Genomic DNA, 20552 nt, shown 5'->3' with positions numbered 1-20552 from the left:
GCCCCAACTGTTCAGGGTTCGACCTCTGCAGTCGTATAAAGCTGCACCCTGTGGATTATCTGGTTATTACATGTGGTTATGAAATAAATTTTATTGCAATTTGAAATATTTGTGTTTGTCTCAGCTGGTAGTAATAGGCCATCTGTATTTTACATGTCTTATTCCCAAGCCTCAAATTGCTAGAGATTACATTCTAGGAGGAAACTTAACATTACTGTTATGTCCACTGTTCTTCCAGAATTGACATAGGGATAACGAACTGGTTCATGTCAGCGTCACAAAATTTCAGTTCCAGTTTTATCAGGAACTACTAGGAGTAGTCTCTTTATATTTGACATAAAGCTTTATCACAATATACAAAATATAGCACTTTTCTAGGTAAGAGGCACAATTCTATGAAATTCACAAAACTATTAAATCTTCCTCTTTTCTGGAAATAGATAACATGGATGTACAAGGCTGCCCAGTTTGTACAATTTTGTCTACATTTTTATACTATTTTAGAAAAGAAAATAACCCGATTTCATCTGAAGGAGACGTGCTTAGAATTTTTAGTACTTTTTATGATAGTATTTTTGTCTAAATTGCAAGGGGTTGCATTCATGTTGAGTCTCTATCTCTTATATGTTAAACAGTTTTATGAATCATTATCAAATACAACATGTTTTAAAAATTTAAGACTGAACTCAATTGTGGCCACTTTGAATTTAGACAAAAAAGCGTCTAAAAACTAGACTATTATAAAATGCTAAAATTGTGAAGAACTCATGGTGATATTACCTGATGAGTGTGCATAGTATTGTAAATAAAACAGCCCATTTTAAGTTACTAAAGTAATTTACTTTTGAATAAGTAAAGATTTTAAACATATGGTAAAAATGCTCCGTTTAGGGGCAAAAAATGCAAAAAAGCGGTTTTCCCGGGTTTACTCCTTTAGTATATTTTATAAGTTAAACTTGATTTATTCAATTAATATAACCAGTAAACATTAGTTCAGTAATTATTTTTCTTATATTTTGACTATTACATACTTTTAAAAAGTTTCTAATGAAACAGATCAAAAAATCAAAAAATTGGCAAAATGGCCATCACGCCTATCTTTAATTTATTTTTTTCTCGTAAGAAGGTATCATTTGCCGAGCACCATTTTCTTGCATTTTGTAGATAAATATATAAGCTTCATGAAATATTACATTTTATTGAAAATAAAACATGATCTTACAAGATTCAAGCCTTTAAAAATATACAAATTTTGCTGAATCGGCACTTTTTCAAAACCATGCAATTTCAACCTGTTAGTAGGGGTATTGAGAAATCTCACAACTTTTTGAATTATCATAATTTCCTTTCATTTTAAGTTATTAGTTAAGATATTTGTTATCATTAAGCTGTATTTTTTCTATAAAACAAAAAAAAATCAGGTCAAAATACCCTAAAATAGGCTTGAAATGGCCATTTGTCAGTACAGAAATAGACAATTATCGAATGTTCGGCATACACAAATAATGGCTGAATATTTTTTCAAAATATTTTGCACAAATAGTTATTACATATAAGGTATCTAAAATACAAAATATCAGTCTGATTGGAATATTTTGGATTTGGACCATTTTGCATGGTTTTATCACAGACTGGCTCTTCAGTACAACAAATAACAAACTCTGATTTTGTTTGGATATTGAATTGTCATGGCAACATTTAATCAAAATTCATTCATAAAACAACAACAACTGTTACAACAACAGTACACAACCAAAATATTTGTCAATCAATAAAATGTTGATGACGATTGAACTAATCATTGTATCACAGCTGGGCGATCCAAAGCTGGTGTACTGAAGGGCGGTCCATTCAGCAATATTTCAGAATTAGCAGCTGGGCTATCCATAGTCTGCATAAAATGAAGTAAATTTCGCCAAAATTATCAATCGGACTTTAGTACAGAATGATAATCCGCCACAAAATTTACCCATGACAATTCAGTTATCTCCAATTCTACGAGCAACTTACAACTGATTTAAACAATCAAAATGATAAAAGATATTACGAATTCAACATTTATGTAACAACCAAATTTCATAAAATACATGTATTTAATCCATTAGATTATGAACTGTTTATTTTAAATTAAAGATGATCGTGGGGAAATACAACACAATGTGGATACTTTATGAATGTTTCTAGTGCTGACTGAATTTGATTCAAGAAAATATCATTTCCAATAAAAGATAAATGTACTCCATCGTCAGAATATAGCGCTGGATGACGATCGTCAAAATCTGGATATTTGATAACGTATCCTCCATGTTTGAGTATAGAAGATCTCACTCCCCTATTTATTCTCTTTCTTGTAACTTCCATGGCATGGTCATCACTTGAGTAACGCCATGATCGCCTGGGAAGAATGCTTGACCATATAAGAGAACAATTTGGGAGCATGCGAGACAGAATTGCTATTGTGAATTTAACATGATATAGCAGAGCACCACATGGTACATTTCCTATGTCATTCCCACCACAATGCAATATCAACGCATGTGGAATTTTGTTGCATAAATTAATGATGCTGTTAACTGTGCCAACAACATCGTCCCATTTCATACCAGATTTGCCTGCCCATCGCAAAAAACAATTATTATTTTTCAAAAGACCTAAATTACTACCTGAAGGTCTGTTCTCTGAGTGATCACGAGCACTGCATATTATTGAAGAACCAATAATCCATATTTCATTACTAAGACAAGCTGAAATTATAAGTTATTTGGTTAGCTCAATTCTTATATAACGTTTAAAGGATGCAGATTTCCAACGACCTAAAGTCATAATTTCTTCATCAGTATGACCGTTCATAGCAAAATGTGTAGCTGCTCCTATTCGAAATGAATGTGTGTTGTACTCATTTGGATTACAATCAATAAATTTCATGGTTTTGCATAGTACACTAGAAAATTGATATCGTGTTACACCAGTTTTGTTAAAATGACAAAAAAATGGTCCCTTGTTTTGGTGTCTGATTGAAATAAAGTTTAATAACAATCTCACCGGGCAAATATCTACTTGATTAAAACTTTCAACTGTTAATGTTGTAGATAAACCTTTTTGGTCTGTTTTCGAAAAGGGAATTGTGATATATGCAGATTGTGAATGATGTGAAACATTGACATCGTCATTGTTAATGACATGTTGCGTATTTCTATTAATTGTAATTTCACCGATTCTCAAAAATGCAAAAAATGCTAATGAAAACATGGATCTAAATAAAGTACATTCATATACTGAAGAGCAGACAAATTGCAACGAGTTTATTAATCGAGCTAATATTTCTACAGTTATAGGTTTGCGACTATCCACTTCGCCATATAATTTGTCCATTCCTTTCAACATTTTTTGTATAATGAACGATGAAGTCAAATCAGTGAGCTCATTTATTCGTAAATAATAGCTTAAGCCTGACAAGTACACCTTAACCGTTGCAGGGGCATATCCTAATTTTGATAAATAAGCAACATAGTTAACTAAATGCGAAATACTGGGTGGCCATGTATTTCCTAAACCTTCTTTTAATCTAAATGAAACAAATGAAGTCAGTCCATTATTATACGTTTTCCATGTATTCTGAGAATTCGAGGCGTCCAATAACTTTGCTATTTCTGGTCTAAAATGTTCCAAAATTCCTCCGGAATTGTAGCTGGATGTGTATCTGCTGTTAGAGCCAGACTTTTGAATTTCTGAAATTTTTTACGAGAAATACAATCTGCAATTATATTTGTATAACCAGGAATGAACTGTGCCTTAATGTGAAAGTTGCCTAATAATGACCAATATACTATGTGTCTAACAAGGTTCATAATTCGTATAGATTTTGACGTCTTCTTATTTAAAATTTCAACTACGGCATTATTATCCGAATTAAATAAAATTTTCTTTTTTTGAAAAAGATTACCCCATAAGTAAACAGATAGTGCAATAGGTATCATTTCTAAATATGATATATCCCTGAGAACTTCAGTACCAGACCACTCTACTGGCCATTTAAGAAAAGCCCATTTACCTTGGAAATAGCAGCCACACCCTTTTGTTGAACCACCAGCGCTGTCAGTAAATAGTTGTAAAACTGAATTTGAAGTCCAATCAATGTCGAGCATGTAACTAATACCGTTAAATTTTTCTAAAAACAATTCCCATACCAATAAGTCTTGATACATGCCTTCTGTGATTCTGACATAATGATGTGGTTTCTTTGCGTGACTACTTGCCAAATAAATTCGTCTGCTAAATGCTCTGCCTGCAGGTAGAGCTTTTGCACAAAAAGCTAATGACCCACACAAAGATTGTAGGTCCCTTAAAGTTATCTTTTTCCTACCTAATACCCACTTAATTTTTGACTTTAACTCCAATACTTTGTCCTCCGGAATTTGTATAAGCATTTTTTCTGTGTCTATAAGCAAACCTAAATAACTAAGTTTTGTTGTTGGGCCTTCTGTTTTTTCATGAGCAATTGGGACTCCAAGACGACAACATACCCTATCAAAACTATTCATCAAATTTTTACAATCCTCAGTATTGCTTTTACCAGCAAATAAAAAATCATCCAAATAATGATCAAGATTATCTGAATTGGACTCAGTCATGACAGCCCATTGAATAAAAGTTGAAAATTTTTCGAATAAGCAATTTGATTCTGAGTACCCCATAGGCAATGATTTATCTATGAAATAATATTCATTAAGTTTAAACCCTAATAGATCAAAGTCCCCCGGATAGATTTTTAACAATCTGAAGGCGGATTTAATGTCCTTTTTTCCAATTTCAACATTTGAACCCAATCTTTTAATCATATCAATAGCATTATCAAAAGACGAATACTTTACTGTAGTAAATTTTTCATCAATAAAGTCGTTTACACTCAAATTCGGCGGAAAAGATAAGTGCGTAATCAATCTAAATCCACCCGTTTTCTTAGGAATTACACCTATAGGCGAACACCTTAGATTAGATATAGGTCTAGTCAAAAAAGGACCAGTTATGCGACCATTTTTTACTTCACTCATGACTTTTTCCCATGCCACCCCAGGATTTTGGATGACTGAATGTAAATTTTTTGATTCAATCCTACATCGGGGTCCAAAATAATTTAACCTAAAACCTTCAGAAAATCCCTTGCATAATATCATTGCATCATATTGATTTGGGTAATTGAAAAGAAGTTTATTTAATTCTGTGATATTGATCGGAGTAAAGCCAAGACACCATATGTCCAACGGATTAATTACAGATTCTGAAAAATATAAAATTTAATTGTTAAATGTATGTGGTGCGACCATTCGAATGGCAGGGAATCTGCTTCCTCGAGGTCTAAATCCTTGATTCAAATTCGCTCCTCTTTGAAAATTTGTTTGACTTCTAAGTGCAAAATTTCTAGCACCTCTATTTTGATATGTACCTCGGGCTGCATTTTGAGAACGAGCATATGCCTGGTTGCTATTTACTTGTTGACAGCCAGCGAAAGGGTGGGCCATTCCGCATTTCATACATAAATGGGTGTAAAAACAATTTTGACGATTACAAGCTCCCTTGAAATTATAATCATAGCATGGTCGATTACCTACACTTGTCTGTTGAATTGTATTACCCTCCGGTTCCCCATTAGCTATGACGGTGTACCATAAAATGCCATCAATGGAAGACCAAGATCTTGTAGGATTATTTGCCATTCTTAATCTAAATTGCTGGTCATAACAATAAATCTTCTCAAAAGACACTTGTGTACCTCTAATGATTGACATATAAGTGGTCAATTCACTAGCTAAATTTGGAAAACGTTGAATAAATATTTTCATATAATTTATAAATGCATCAGTCCATGACTCAATGTTTTGAATAGATTTAACTTTGCTGTTTTTGTTTGATGTAATTACAAGTGAACCAGCTGCATTATCATAACTTATAACATTTTGAGGTCTGTCAACTTGGCTAATAAAATTTTGATAAAGAAGTAATGACAAATCTATAAATTCTCTATTCCAAATTTTTTCTTTCAAATTTTGGGATACGTAAACATCACATTCTGATTGATTAGGTATAAGCATAGGATCATTATTTATCTCACCATTTTGATTAGGCATTGGCACAGGAGCTGGTATTTCAACTTGCGCAAATGGCGCTTGTACGTTCATTGCTGGTGCTACAGGACCTTGCAAGGCAGGTTGTCTTTCAATTGGCAAAGGAGGAGCCTGGATTTGTAGAGGAAGAGGTGCTTGTACCTGTACTTCACCAACAATTGCCCCCACATCTTGATTTCTTGGTGCAGCAACTGCACGGTTTCTCCTTCCGCGTCGTCTCTCTGGTGGTTGCGCTTCAACAACGGGCACTCGTACGCGCCCATTCCCATTTCTTCGTCGACCAATTCTAGGCATTTGTATAAACAAAATAGGTTAAAAATTGAAGTACTTACTAACATCACATAGCTAGTATTCTGTCTTTTAATTTGATTTATTTTTGTAACAGTTTCAATGCATCGGCTTCAGTATTAATTTTATTCATATATATCAACTCTGTCATTTGAGCTTAATAAATTAATTCCTTAGATTGTCTCTTATCTAAACATATTTTTATTTATTTATTTTTTTTTTTGTACATCACGAATTGTGATATGTAAAATATATAAACAATTTATGATCAACTTAACCTGTAAACATGCACCTACCTGTCTCTACGCATTATAACAGGTGTACTTTAACATTCTGCATCAAGGATGAATAAACTGTGAAATTAAACATGTCTAGGCAATGCATATACTAATAAAAATTTTTTTTTTATTCATTTAGAATTTCAATGCCACGTGGCTCAACCGCATATTTAATTCGACGAAGTAATAAGTTAATTTCAATATTAAAATAAAAACAAACATAAATAAAATCATTAAATCCGAATCAGATTTAAAATATGAATTCTTAAATAAACTTATTAAAACAATACTTATCTTGATAGTGTATGTAAAATCTTTCTCTTAATTTTTTAACGTCCTCTCCGTTCAGTTTTCAAGGTAAAAGAGACCGTTAAATTGCACGGACTTTTACTACTCGGCTGTCACATGCTCAAATTAGCATAATAAGAGTAAAGGACGACTCGATTTGTCGAGTCTCAATACATGTATATATGTTAATTCAATAAATGAATTTAATTTTCATTTAATTAAATTCTATTATTATTATGAACATATCAATGATAACTTAAGTCAACACAGAATGGCTGACTACTGGGCTGGTGATACCCTCGGGAAAATAAATCTCCACCAGCAATGGCATCGACCCAGTGGTTGTAAATAAACTAATCATAGATACCAGGACAATTAATTTTACACTTACGCCAGACACAATTTTTAAGTTACAATATATGTGAAATATAGTTATATTGTTTATTATTTTGTATGTCACAAACTTAATATTTAAAGTTTATATGGCAATTAATATTTGAATTTGAATTTGAATATAATAATTGACCAATAATTGAATACACTTGGCCAAACGTTAAATAATGTTGTATCGTAATCAACGGGTTAAAAGGGAGAAAATGATCTTATAAAATAAAAAATATTATTGCATAGCAATATATAATATTTCCAACAGAAAGTAACTAAAAGTAAGCGTGCAATAAATTCTAATATTGCACTAGTGCAATAAATCTTCAAAATTCATGACGTCATCAACGACAAAATGTTAGTTTAAACCAATTTTTACTTTCAAATATTATATTGCTATACAATAAAAGGGTTATTGCATGAATATTGGGGAATATAGTCTCTCGTAAAACATATATTGCACTCGCAAGCTCGTGCAATATAAAATTCTACTCGGGACAATATTCCCCAATATTCATGCAATAACCCCAAGGCCGTAACTAGACATTTTATTTTAGTGAGGCAAAGTAAATGAGCCGAGCGAAGCGAGGCGAAAAATTTTGGAGGGTACTGAATGAATGGTGCAAAATCCTGCATTCTAGGCATTTCCAGAGAGTTTAATAATGTTTTAAATTTGGACACTTTTTATATAAATTTTTCATATTTAAAGACATTTACTAACACCAAATGTTTATTATAAATTTATATGTCACATAAACATCCAAATATCAATGTGAGTCTGTCGCCAGAGCATAGAACACACATCGATTCAGTAGATATTGTCAATTTTTCTATGACCGGTTTTGTCACATTGTTTCAGAATATTTGGTCTGCTGAAATCCTTATCGCCATGGACATGGAGCATGGCAAGACAGCATATTAATCTCTCGCCACTCATGCATGCCCTTTTCCAAGTTTTTAGTCGTTTCGGGGCAGTCTGTTTCTAGCGGTAACACACTATCATCAACACCTTCTTCTGATTTCTTCTCTATCAGTAATTCGGTAGCAGCATCGGTAGTAACAGTTTCGTTTGCAAAAGGGAATTAAGCTTTCCTGTAAGCACCATCATACAGTCGCTGTTACAAAATATTAAACTCGCTTTTATGCTGACAAAGAATAAACAAACAAGGGATAGACAGAAATAAGATACATGTATAAATTATTCTATCTAGAGTTAGTTTACTTGTATGAAATGGGTACAGGGTAATTGGAATAGAGTTTTCGACGTTTACATGGAGGTTCGTGATTTCAAATTATTTCTGGAAATAGTTAGTGGTAAGATATTTTAGTTCAGAATCTATAAATTTAGGGGTTGGGGTGTCCGATTTCGAAATCCCGTATAAAGACATGGAATTCCATAGTCCCGAATCTCAATAATGTCAAATTGAAATACGGGATGTTCTTTCAATTTTTAAGATTTAAGAAACATGGACAATCCATGCATGTTTCATATCATTTATATGTTGTTTATCTGTAAAGAGAACGAGTAAATTTGGTGAAACGGAGAAATGAATACGCAGACAGGACTGCCCCCTTGCGATACCCAGTACTTGATTTGTCAGTCTACTTTTATGTCTTTGGATTAAAGTTCCAATGAAGTTAGATTCAATACTCAGACTCTGTTCACAAACAACATTAGTTTACTAGAATTATTCCTTTTTTACCTTCAGTATAGCTATTTCTTTTTCTGCCATGCAGAGCCTGTTTTTAACCAGATATCCATGAGGATTTTCGCTACTAGGTTAATGTAATCGAAACTGAACATCACCTGTTGGGATGCTGAGTTATATACTGGAAGAATAATTTAAAAGGAATGATGACAAGTTATAGAAATTAAGGTTGAGACAGAACAACAATTGACTTATATTTCGTATTTAATTACCATAAAAAAAATCTGTGTCGAAATTTAGGTGAGGCAATTGCCTCACTTGCCTCAATGGTAGTTACGGCCTTGTAACCCTATAATATAGAAATGAAGACACCCCGGGAGTTTTTATTCATATCAAAGTAGTAGGTTCGAAAAGGCCATTAAATGGCCCCCTTATTTAGCTTGAATTTAAAATTACGATTTATTGACCAATATTACAATGAATCATATACATTTTGTACATGTATAGCTCATCCAGTGACTAGATAGGAATTAAGTCCATTTGCTATAGGTTTCCTGGCCCTAAATTTGTTTGAAATCTTGCTGATTTTGTCAAATTTTGCCAAAATCCCTTAATTTGACCTATTTCGGATGTAAAAATTAACGCTATAGAAAAAAAAAAAAAAATGACAGAAATAGTTCTATATAACTTTTTCAACTTAAAACATTTTTTATCTTGTAACATTGAACTTGTTACGGTTGTGGCCTTTATCGAACTTAATATTCCTTTTAGAGGGCAGTGAAAATAATATATTCATTTCTATTGGTATTCCCCTCGCCCTAAAAAATATACTTTTCACGCAGAACTGCATGTATTTCTGATATTCTTGTACGATAAATATCTAATATAAGAAGTTCAATCTTCAAATGGGGTTCGTTTATTTTAACACACGAATTATCGATGTTCCTACAAAAAAAAGAGTAGATAACTTGCATATACAATTGTCCAGTAACAGATATTTCATACGGATTCATTCAAATAATCCGTTAGTTCTTTACAAAAGGAAAACCCGTATAAAGAGCGGGAAATCTAAATTTAAAGTGACATCCGGGATAAATGTGCATATGTAGGACTACCTAAATCTCTAAGGATGTTCGCTCCTTTTTTTTTCCCCTTTTTTTTTAATTTCCCAGATATTCGGAATCCTTTGTGTTTAACCATGTAGTGCCATTAAAAAAGCCCACTGAACCCTCCTATTCTTTCCATAATTACATATTAAATACCATCTTTGAAAATCTTATATAAAATTATTGATGTGTTTTCATCTTTTTTTCCAAAGACAAAGGTGCCAATGTATCTAGAGAGAATTATTTCCCGCCATATTTTCATTGGCTTTTATCTCGAAAATAAGTACACGGAACATTAAGTGTCTTGATAATTTTTCCGATTCTTTATTCATATACATGTACTTAATTTCAATTTATAACAGTATTTTAAAAACCTTCATATTTTGAAACCAAAGTAGCGAACACTCTCACGCCGAAAAAAGGTCACACACAAGAAGAATTCATTTACGCACAACGTCCGCAACACTCGTCTTAGTAGAGCGAGATTAATCCTCCACATTCCGACGCTACACCATAATTAGATGGGCTATTTTTAGAATTTGAACAAAGTCATTGATTTTCATTTGTTTTCTTATGCAACATAATTATGATCTCTTATCTAACATTGTAATTATACCATCAATTATTTACAAGGTCAGTCTGTATAAGAAAATCGTCCAAAGACCTGATTTATAAACACTGTGTATCATCGCCACCGGAAATTGGGTACTAACGAAGCGGAGAGAAATAGAAAAAAAAAGTAAACAAGTTAAGAATTCATTCAATTTAGAGCATTTCCACTCATTGGATGAGGGTGCCGCTTAAGAAATGATTTTCTGATATATAATTCTTTCAATTATAAGGCAGATAAGTACAAAATTAATACAAGATTGTGTGTAATACTCCAAAACTTGTCACTTAGTACCGGAAAATTTCTAGGTCGATCGTCCTCTGTCGCCCCATTCTCAAGATATTGAACTGTTTTTCATTATTTTTCCAGACACGTTTTTAGATTATTATAGTGTGGCATCATATTTACTGAAATTTGTTGTCAAAAACATGTTTTTTAAAGAATATGGACAAAAACATTGTTTGTTTGTTGTACGGCGAATTGCAGAACGTTGTACGGCGAATTGCAAAATAACAACTTTTGTCTGTACGGCGTCTTGCAATATATTATAATTTTAAGAGGAAATTAATCACAGTTTAAATAATATCAAGTGACGATATTTTGTTGATATCAAAGCTTTACAGGCTTACAAATATACAAAATGTCTTACTTATCAAATATTATTAAATATATGCCGTTAATTCAGTTCAGAAGGCCTCGTTGCGTACCGCTTTTCGATTTTGTACAAAAAGGTTTTTTTCAACCATATTATCCTAAATACATTTATATATCGTTATACTCTTTACGACTGTTGTCTTATTTGTTGTTAGGTTGAATTGTATAAGTTCAATAAAATAAACCGTCCATTCCTCTTTTGTTGATGCTAGCTTTTTTTTTATAGATAAAATCAGTAGAGATGTGGTATGATAGCAAATAAGATAACTATCCATCACACGCAAGTACCACAGGCACTTGTCTCAGAAAAAAATTCCTATATTAAGGTATATAGGAAATTTTTTTTCTGAGACAAGTGCCTGTGGCAAGTACCATATTTTTTTTTATTGACACATGGACAGACAATTGAACGGATGGAAAAGCAGAGATCGACTCCAAGAAAAAGGACACTGATGTCATGAATAATCGAAAATGCTTCAAACAGCAAAAGGGAGGCTTCTTCTGGTTATGTATATTGTTGAGTAAATGTTTTATGTGAATCAGTCGTAGTAAACTTGGGTTATCGTCATGACGTAGGAAAGTGTAACAAACAGTTAGAATGAGTGAATACTATAGGGCGTGAACATTTTTTTTTTTTTTTTTATGGCGGTAGCTCTTTTAAATTATGGTTACATGTCAGTCAGGGTATTCATACGACTCATTGCTTACATGATTTTATTAAAAGGAATTACGAAGGTTTACTCATTTTTATTTTAAATCTTCAAAACCAGTGTATAAATCAGAAAGTAACATGTAAGGTGTCACAAGTTGAAGCGCTCTTTCATCTCCAAGTCCCAATTAAGAACTCTGAGCTGATATAAAAAAAGCCTTGGTCCATCTTTACATTTCTGAAGTCTTAGACTAGCAAATTTGACATCAATTTGAGAACCAAATTATAATTTTTCGGCCTCTTCTACCAGGCCACACTGTTCAGTTATCTTACGAATTGCAAAATGTAAAGGTACTTTATATTTCACGATTCCGTCCAGGTACTCAGGGTCAATATAACTTATCAAACATTCCACATACTTCTGAATTATTTTCATCATAGGACTGACCAGGGTTTTAGCTGGATAAGAAGTGGCCTTTCCTTTTAACATTTTTGATACATAACAAATAGAAGGCAGATATAACTACATTGGTTAGACGTATAAAGAGGGGTACGAGATATCTCTAAAAATGTTTAACACTGCCGCATTTGTTGCACCTGCATGACCCAACTTGAGTCTGTAACCTTTGCTACATTTTTATATAGTCTTGTATTTATTTCATTTTTTAAACTTTGGTTCATTTATATGTTTCAAGAAACAAACATTGAACTTCTACCCCCTTTTTGTAGTTAAATGATTGATCACTTAGGAGACAGCTTCGGGTATATCAATACACAGTTACAAGTTTAGTTTCGCATTATAGCCATGGTGAATTTTCTAAATATGAAAGTTTTTGTATAATTGAATTGATTTTTAGATAGTTGAATAATAATATAGCCTTCCTAGTGGGTTTATATGAACATTTAGATTGTTTTTAACATGTTTTAGAAGCCATTTTATAGTTTGAACGTCCATACGTTCCTATCCGTACCGCCATAGATTTAAAAAATTTTTATTGTTTTTCAACAAAGATTTGACGCTCGATCTTTTCAATTCAATTTTATGGAAAAAAACGCAGAAATGCATATATTTTTTTTTACCTTTTGATAGATATATGTCAAGGTTTCACTCTTATTGATTGACATTTTCCTTTGGACCAAATTTTTGAGATCTTTGTGACATGTTCAACCCCCTATCTTGCAATATTTGGTATCAAATAAATGCTGATTGTTGCCATGGTTACACAAAAAAGGTTATATTTCACAATTATTACTATTGGAAATCAAATCTAGGGACGATTCTCTTTCCATAAATATACACATGCATAACTCAAATAGTCAGCCTTATTTATTAGGAAGGAAGGGAAAGAGGGTGTTTAAAAATTATGAGTGTCAATTCTAAGTTTTTTCCTATCTGTGAGTTGACTCCCCATCCTAGTGAATAATCTTCTCGTTGCGTTGGGTAGTTTCTTCTATTTGGTCGGGCTTCTGTTTCTTCGACATTTTCCTCATTTCCATTCTCAATTTTATCAAGGATTTACTATACTCAAAGATTTTTTACTTTGCGGAAGCAACGTAAAAAAAGGAATGAACAGCAAATTTGCATGTGATTCTTGTAAATTACAGTTAAGATCAGTTAACAGAGAAAATAATGTCAAAAACAGTGAACACTTAAGTATTAAGTAACAGATAACTGGAATCTCAATTTCAAATAAACAGTTAACAACATTGCAAATTTTAACAAAACAGATTACAGACAGTGGGTCGAACAGTTAAGGGTTTTTAAATTTATCAGTTAAATAACAGTTTTAAACAAATTAAAACCTTGTAAAAGACAAAAACAGTTTAATTTAAAAGGGAACCCCCCCTCCCCCACCCCTTAGATATTTGAACTTAATACTTTATTTTCTTTGAAAGGACGGTAAATAACTATTCTAAAATTAGCAAGTTGCCATACAGTTAAAAACAAGTTGCCATACAGTAAATTTGTCAACACGAGCAAGTTGCCGTACACTAGACTTTATTTGTCATGGTCTATATTCTTTAAAATACATCTTTTTGACAACAAATTTCAGTAAATATGATGCCACACTATAATAATCTAAAAACGTGTCTGGAAAAATAATGAAAAACAGTTCAATATCTTGAGAATGGGGCGACAGAGGACGATCGACCTCGAAATTTTCCGGTACTAAGTGGCAAGTTTTGGAGTATTACACAAAATCTTGTATCAATTTTGTAATTATCTGCCTAATAATTTAAAGAATTGTATATCAGAAAATCATTTCTTAAGCGGCACCCTCATCAAATGAGTGGAAATGCTTTAAATTGAATGAATTCCTAACTTGTTTACTTTTTTTTCTATTTCTCTCCGCTTCGTTAGTACCCAATTTCCGGTGGCGATGATACACAGTGATAAATATCGACATGGCAAACAATGGTCGTGAAAAAAAGAAATTTAACTACTTAATGACAATTTTCTCTGAACCAACCTGGTATCGGATTCTTAATTACAACAAGATGTTAATTAACGACGTTTTTCATATTGACTGAGAAATATCTTAAGCCTTGAGTCCTTGATAATTGACTTTTCCTTAATTGCAGTAAGAGCTTTTATTATTACATATTCGTTTTGAAATCATCTGCTTTCTGCTTTGGCATCTGTCCAGATTGTTAATAGACTGAACAGGAAGACAAGAACTTAAAAGCTAAAATGCCGGCTCACTTCAATAACAAACAGAAACGTTCACACCTGAACAAATGCCGTATCCTAAACATAAATATTCTGGAAATTAAATTCAACTTCTGTTTGAACTACAACCTTTGACTCTCTCTATTAGATGGAACTTGTTTAGGGAAATAAAAACCTGTTGTATATTCCATCTGGGATATTACCACTGACATACATATTCTGGAAATTTAATTCAACATAAGTTTGAACTACATATGCAACCTTTGACTTTCTCTATTAGATGGAACTATAGTTTTAGGGAAATAAAAACCTGTTGTATATTCGACCAGGGACATAACACTGACATTAATTCTTGTGTTATTGAAATGGAGATAGCTACTTATTCTACTTCCAGGAATTAAGGAATTAGACATGGATTGTATAGGAACCAAGGTACAGTTGTAACTGATACTTATTTTTTATCTTTCGTTTATTCATTTATTTGCAGTGGCGGATTCAGGAGGGTTCCGGGGCTTGGAACCTATCCCTATTTTTTAACAATCAATGACTTTTGAATGGGGACATATGGTTGACCCCCTTTTTATCCTTGGTTGGGACCCTCCCCTTTTTTAAAATGACTGGATCCGCCCCTGATTCGTTCATTTATTTTGCATTCATGTTTTGTTTTCTCTATTTATTTTCTAACATTTAGCGATACTTGTTATTGTCTTGATATTTGTATACTTGCAAAACTGGAAATAAAATTGAAGTTTTAACCTGTTCTTACGCGACCTTTACTAGGCCCGGTACTACACGGATCTGAAAAGACAATCAATTAATGTTGTAAATACAGTGTAATTGACTTGACTGAGTACTTCATTGTCCTAATCAATATCGTAAATCAAACACCGTGTAGATAGTACGCAAATTAACTGATAGAGCAAAAAATAAAATAAACAAACACACTCTCCAGTGTAACGAAATGAAAACAAACAAAACTGTCAAAGACATTAGAGATTCGAAACTTATCAAAGATGCCAGGTTTTTTAGGTCATAAAACAATTCAATTTAGTACCTATTACTTCTACAAATCTTACTTTTTTGTTGCGAACTTTCATTGCGAGTCCTCGAAATCAACAATATGCGTTCACTTTAACAAAATGTCAATCAGTTGACACTCTGTTCGTGTAACCAACATATATACAAGTAGCAGATTAGGGCTTGCTCACACGTGATATCTATGTTTTATGAGTGACCAACAGAGCAGATGAGGGTTTGCTCAAAAGATATTTCTGTACTACATTTATGAGTCAACATGGGTGGACAATAGAGCCGCTAAGGGCTTTCTCTCTAGGAATCTCTCACGGTACTATGAGCCAACACGTGTGACCAACAGAGCCGATCAGGGCTTTCTCAAAACAATAATATTGTACTATGAGTCAACACGTGTGGACACCAGAGCCGCTGAGTGTTTGTTCACATGCTATCACGGTCTTACATGTATGAGTCACAACGTGTGACCAACCGAGTCGGTTATAGGTTCACATGAAATCTCTCTTCTATGAGTAAACACGTGTGACCAAACAATGCGGCTGAGAGCTTCACATGTAATCTCTCTTCTATGTGTCAACACGTGTGAACAACAAAGCCACTGAGGGCAAGCTGACATGGTACAATGTATATTTGTGCTGAGTCAACACATGTGAATAACAGAGCTGCTCAGGGCTAAGCCTTGCTCACATAGAAATCTCTCTACTTTATGGCAACACGTGTGACCAATAGAGCTACTGAGTGCTTGCTCACATGGTATTTTTCTAACTTCTCTTTTGCTAGTCTTTTGCTGACTGCTTTTCTTTCAAATAATCTTTTTGAGCAATTTATTCAGGGACTAAACTTAACGCTCGCCCAGTCGCCCATGGCGACCAGATTTTCAGCTGGGCGAATATATTTAGTCATCCTGATCGCCCAACTGGCGACTGTAAAAAATTTGAAGTAAATCCCATATTTCATAATTGAATAGTGTTTTCTCCTAAACTGTTCAATAAGCATTGCGAAAGGGATGTTTTCTAATTGTCCTCAGAGTCGTTACAAGCCTGTGTTAGACGGTAACTTGTCCCTGAATCGCTATTTACAAAAAATACTTAATGTAAAAACGAACGCAGTCTCGTAAATAAATATTCCAATATTAAGTTTGATATCCAATCTTCAATTTAAACTTATTGCAAAATATATTTTGATCAACACTGTAAGAGGATGGCTTGGATTGAGATAGTATTTATTAAAAAAAAAAAAACCAGCCATATTGTCAGGTCATCAGGAAGTTGAAAAAAATTGAAGGGAGACAATTTTGGCAGGAAATAACCTTAAAATAAATATTGTCAAATCTTATAATACATTTCTGGTGGCATTATAATTTAAATATTATAAGCTTTATTAAAAAAACTGTTTTGTTTCATACCATCAACATACATTTAAAGAAGAATTAGAGAAATTTATATTTGAAAATAAACAAGACTGTACTTCCTGTTTTACTTCTTGTATTTATGATCCTCCTTACATGGGGGCACTTATAAAATGCTTTTAATTTTAACAATTGATGGAGAAAAAAGTAACAGTTCTAAGCTTCTGCAATATATGCAATGTATTGTTGCATCAAAATAATATAATCCTCTCCCATCTCACCTGTTTTATTTATAAAACTCCTTACTTAGGAGCACTAGCACCCTTCTGCCCTGAAATTCAAGCTGGAACACCTGAACACTGTTAGTAAGTATATTAAAAGTTATTTTCAGTTTTATTTTCATTTAGTCTTTTTGTATAAAGATTGGTTGGGCTCCTAAAATTTCAATTGGGCCCCTGAAAAAAATATCTTAGGGGCCCAGCTGGCCCCTGGACAAAAACAGTTAAGTTTAGTCCCTGTTTATGCCTATCAACTTGAGCATTTGGAGTTAATGGTATTGAAGCATTACACAATACACATAAGTGTCACATTTACGGACCAATTTTACTGAACCAGAGAGGATACAAGTATCTAATCTTATTGCCGCTAGAAACGACTGGTTTCATTTTACATTTTACTTTTATTTTTATTTTGTGTCAAGGATAACGCATTTCTTTTCAACCCCCGGATTTGTGAATTTGCTTCAACCTTTCTTATATAACTTTTAATTAAGATTTCATCCGTTCTCTTCGCTTTTTTTTTTTTCTTGCAAGGCTTGATTAATGTTATGTTATCCTGGAATATTAAATTACTCAATAGTTACATATATATACGAAACAATCTGTTTTTCTAGATTATCAATAACTGCAGCACTGATAATTTGACTTATTGGTTATTTCTTGCAGGCGGCATTACGAGATATATTTTGAATCATGCATGTACGTCGTCGTGATTGAATTTAACGAAACAGAGAATTATGCAAAAAAAGTTCAGACTGAGAAAGGGCAAAACAAAAGAAGTGAAAATATGCCAAAAAATAAATATCGGAGAATTATGAGGATGCTGAAGTACACGGCTGAAAGTATTTGTCACGTTCATTTGTATTGCTCCTTATCGACCTCTTCTTATTTTCATATGAGTCGGGGTTCCCTCAGACACTTGCCAAAAACAAGAAAATCAAAGAAGCCAGATCATTTAATTTCACATTCAGATATATTGATGATGTAGTGTTCTTTCCATTAATAATGTAAAATAAAAAGAATAGAGCAGTGACAGACCCAGAAATTTTCATAACAGTGGGCCCACTAAATTAAATGCCTAATATGGAGCCCAGTCTAGTCATGATTCAGTGTTTCCTTATGTAAATAAAAAAAGTCCCCCCTTTTTGGGCTCTACCCCTAAATCCGCACCTGTAGAAGTTGATGGGCAAAAGACATTTTTTCAAAAGAAAAAAGTATAGAAAATGAATGAATGGAACACCGAAGGATCCAAAATCCAGCGCCTCATATGAACGTTAAAGACAGAAAAAAAGGATCCCCAATCCAGCGCCTCATCTGAACGTTAAAGAAAGAAATAAAGGATCCCCAATCCAGCGTATCATTCGTACGTTAAATATAGAAATTAAGCGCCTAATATTTACGTTAAAGATAGAAATAAGGGATCATCAATCCAGCGCCTCATCTTTACGTTAAAGATATCTATAGGACCTTCTTTTACTTTAGGGGTCCCAACGAATAAAGAGCTACCATAAAACCTAACCCGAACCTAAAATATCCCATAACCTTACCATACCATGAATAAACCATAATTCGTAAAGTATAGGGACCCTTAAAGTAAGGCCAAAGATAGAAACAAGGCTCCCCAATCCAGCGCCTCATCTGTACGTTCAAGTTAAGGAACCAGATGTCATTGTTAGAAAAATCTATTACATATATTTATTAATAGTTAATACATTTTGTTAGATGCATTTTCAATTAGATATGATGTCAATCATACATGATTGACGTTGTAGCAACCTGCATGTAGCAGAAACAAATGCACGAGGGTCTTGATGAAGGGAGGAAATTGTATTTTTGTAATCTTTATGTTTAGGGTTAACATCTGAAGGAAAAATTAAATATATTGCTCGCGCCATTTTTTAAATACAATTAGTTATTGTATCAACAATCCATTAATTTAATTAAGGAATGACTAATATTTTTTCTGTCTATGAAGAAATGACATTAAAAAATTTGGTGCACACTGAATAACGTGCGTAAATTCTATTTGAAACCGTAGAAAACCATGGAAAACGTTGATGACGTCACGGTCACATGACTAAATTATGTCTATGGGCTAATAACGTCAGCCAATCAGAAGACGCGTTACATCCAAAATTAAATTATTTTGAAAGAATATGGAGATGTTTTATGATTCACAACAATGAGGCACCTATCCACCAAAGTTTAAATGAAGTGGTACATGTAGTAATCAATTTAATAATGAGAGAAAATTATACCGTATTATCGGCTATAAAAAGCATCGAATTAAAAAAATAAACAATTCTGTATGTTATACATATACAGGCCAAGGCTTTCCATTGAAATTGAAGTAGAAGGCTGAATTAAAATTATAGGCGGCTGTAACATGCGTTCGGCGAAGCCGGACGTCCACCAAGCTGTAAGCTTGGTGCCTTACGACAGGGGGTCTGGGGGCCGCTCAAGGCCCCCAGAAGCTCTGCCATAAAAAGAGCAAAATCCTGCATTCTCGCAATCTCCTGGCACCTAATTTCATCTTTCAAATGACCATTTTTTATGTATGAAATTAAAGAAAGAAAAAAAAATCTCAAAGAATTTTTTTTTTTTATGTTATAGTTTTTTATTTTTATTTATATATGCTTAAAATCATTTACTTTTAAAAAAGATTTATTTATATAATAATCCGGTTTGTTAAAAATCTTGATCGATTTATTTTGCAGAACTACGTGCATTTGTAAACAAATGACCCCCCCCCCCCCCCCCCTTTCTCTCTAAAGACTGGTACGCGTAACTAAAATTATACAATTATTTTTCAAGCATTGACAGAAAATTGATATATGATATCCTCTGATTTTCTCTTTTTTTTTTGTAAACTGTTCAATAAGTCGGATACATAAATCATTTGGAAATGTTATTTATTTGAGGTCGAGTCGACAATATTCTACTTTCGTTTTTGACCTTGATTCTCTGAACACCACGTGGGCTTTGAAAAATGAACTTCAAAAGGTACTGTTTTCCAGATTCTGAACAATATGATCTACTACACTTTCTTTAATTTGACTGATATTATTCCATAACATAAGATTGTCATCCTATCTGATTGTCTTCACGTTTTAAAAGTAAAAATAGCCAACGAGTTAATGACCCTCGGAACGTCTCTATTGTTATCATTCAATGACCACCGGAACGTCTCTCTTG

At 33.1% G+C, this 20552-nt stretch overlaps 1 protein-coding gene and 1 long non-coding RNA gene across 2 annotated transcripts in view; one reads left to right on the top strand and one right to left on the bottom strand.

Annotated features, from left to right (window-relative positions):
* The window catches only part of LOC143054394 (neo-calmodulin-like), a 121095-nt gene that overhangs the window by 11024 nt on the left and 89519 nt on the right, over window positions 1-20552 (top strand). The window lies entirely within an intron of this gene.
* Window positions 1666-6627, bottom strand: LOC143054391 (uncharacterized). Its single transcript, XR_012971656.1, has 2 exons — window positions 6110-6627; window positions 1666-2744 (listed from the first exon to the last, which is right to left on the bottom strand). It is a non-coding gene; the product is annotated as an uncharacterized LOC143054391 (long non-coding RNA).

Source organism: Mytilus galloprovincialis, chromosome 12, assembly GCF_965363235.1.
Source record: "Mytilus galloprovincialis chromosome 12, xbMytGall1.hap1.1, whole genome shotgun sequence".
Lineage (NCBI taxonomy): Eukaryota > Metazoa > Mollusca > Bivalvia > Mytilida > Mytilidae > Mytilus > Mytilus galloprovincialis.
Note: the sequence above shows the minus strand (reverse complement) of the source record. Positions and strands in the feature narration are given on the sequence as shown.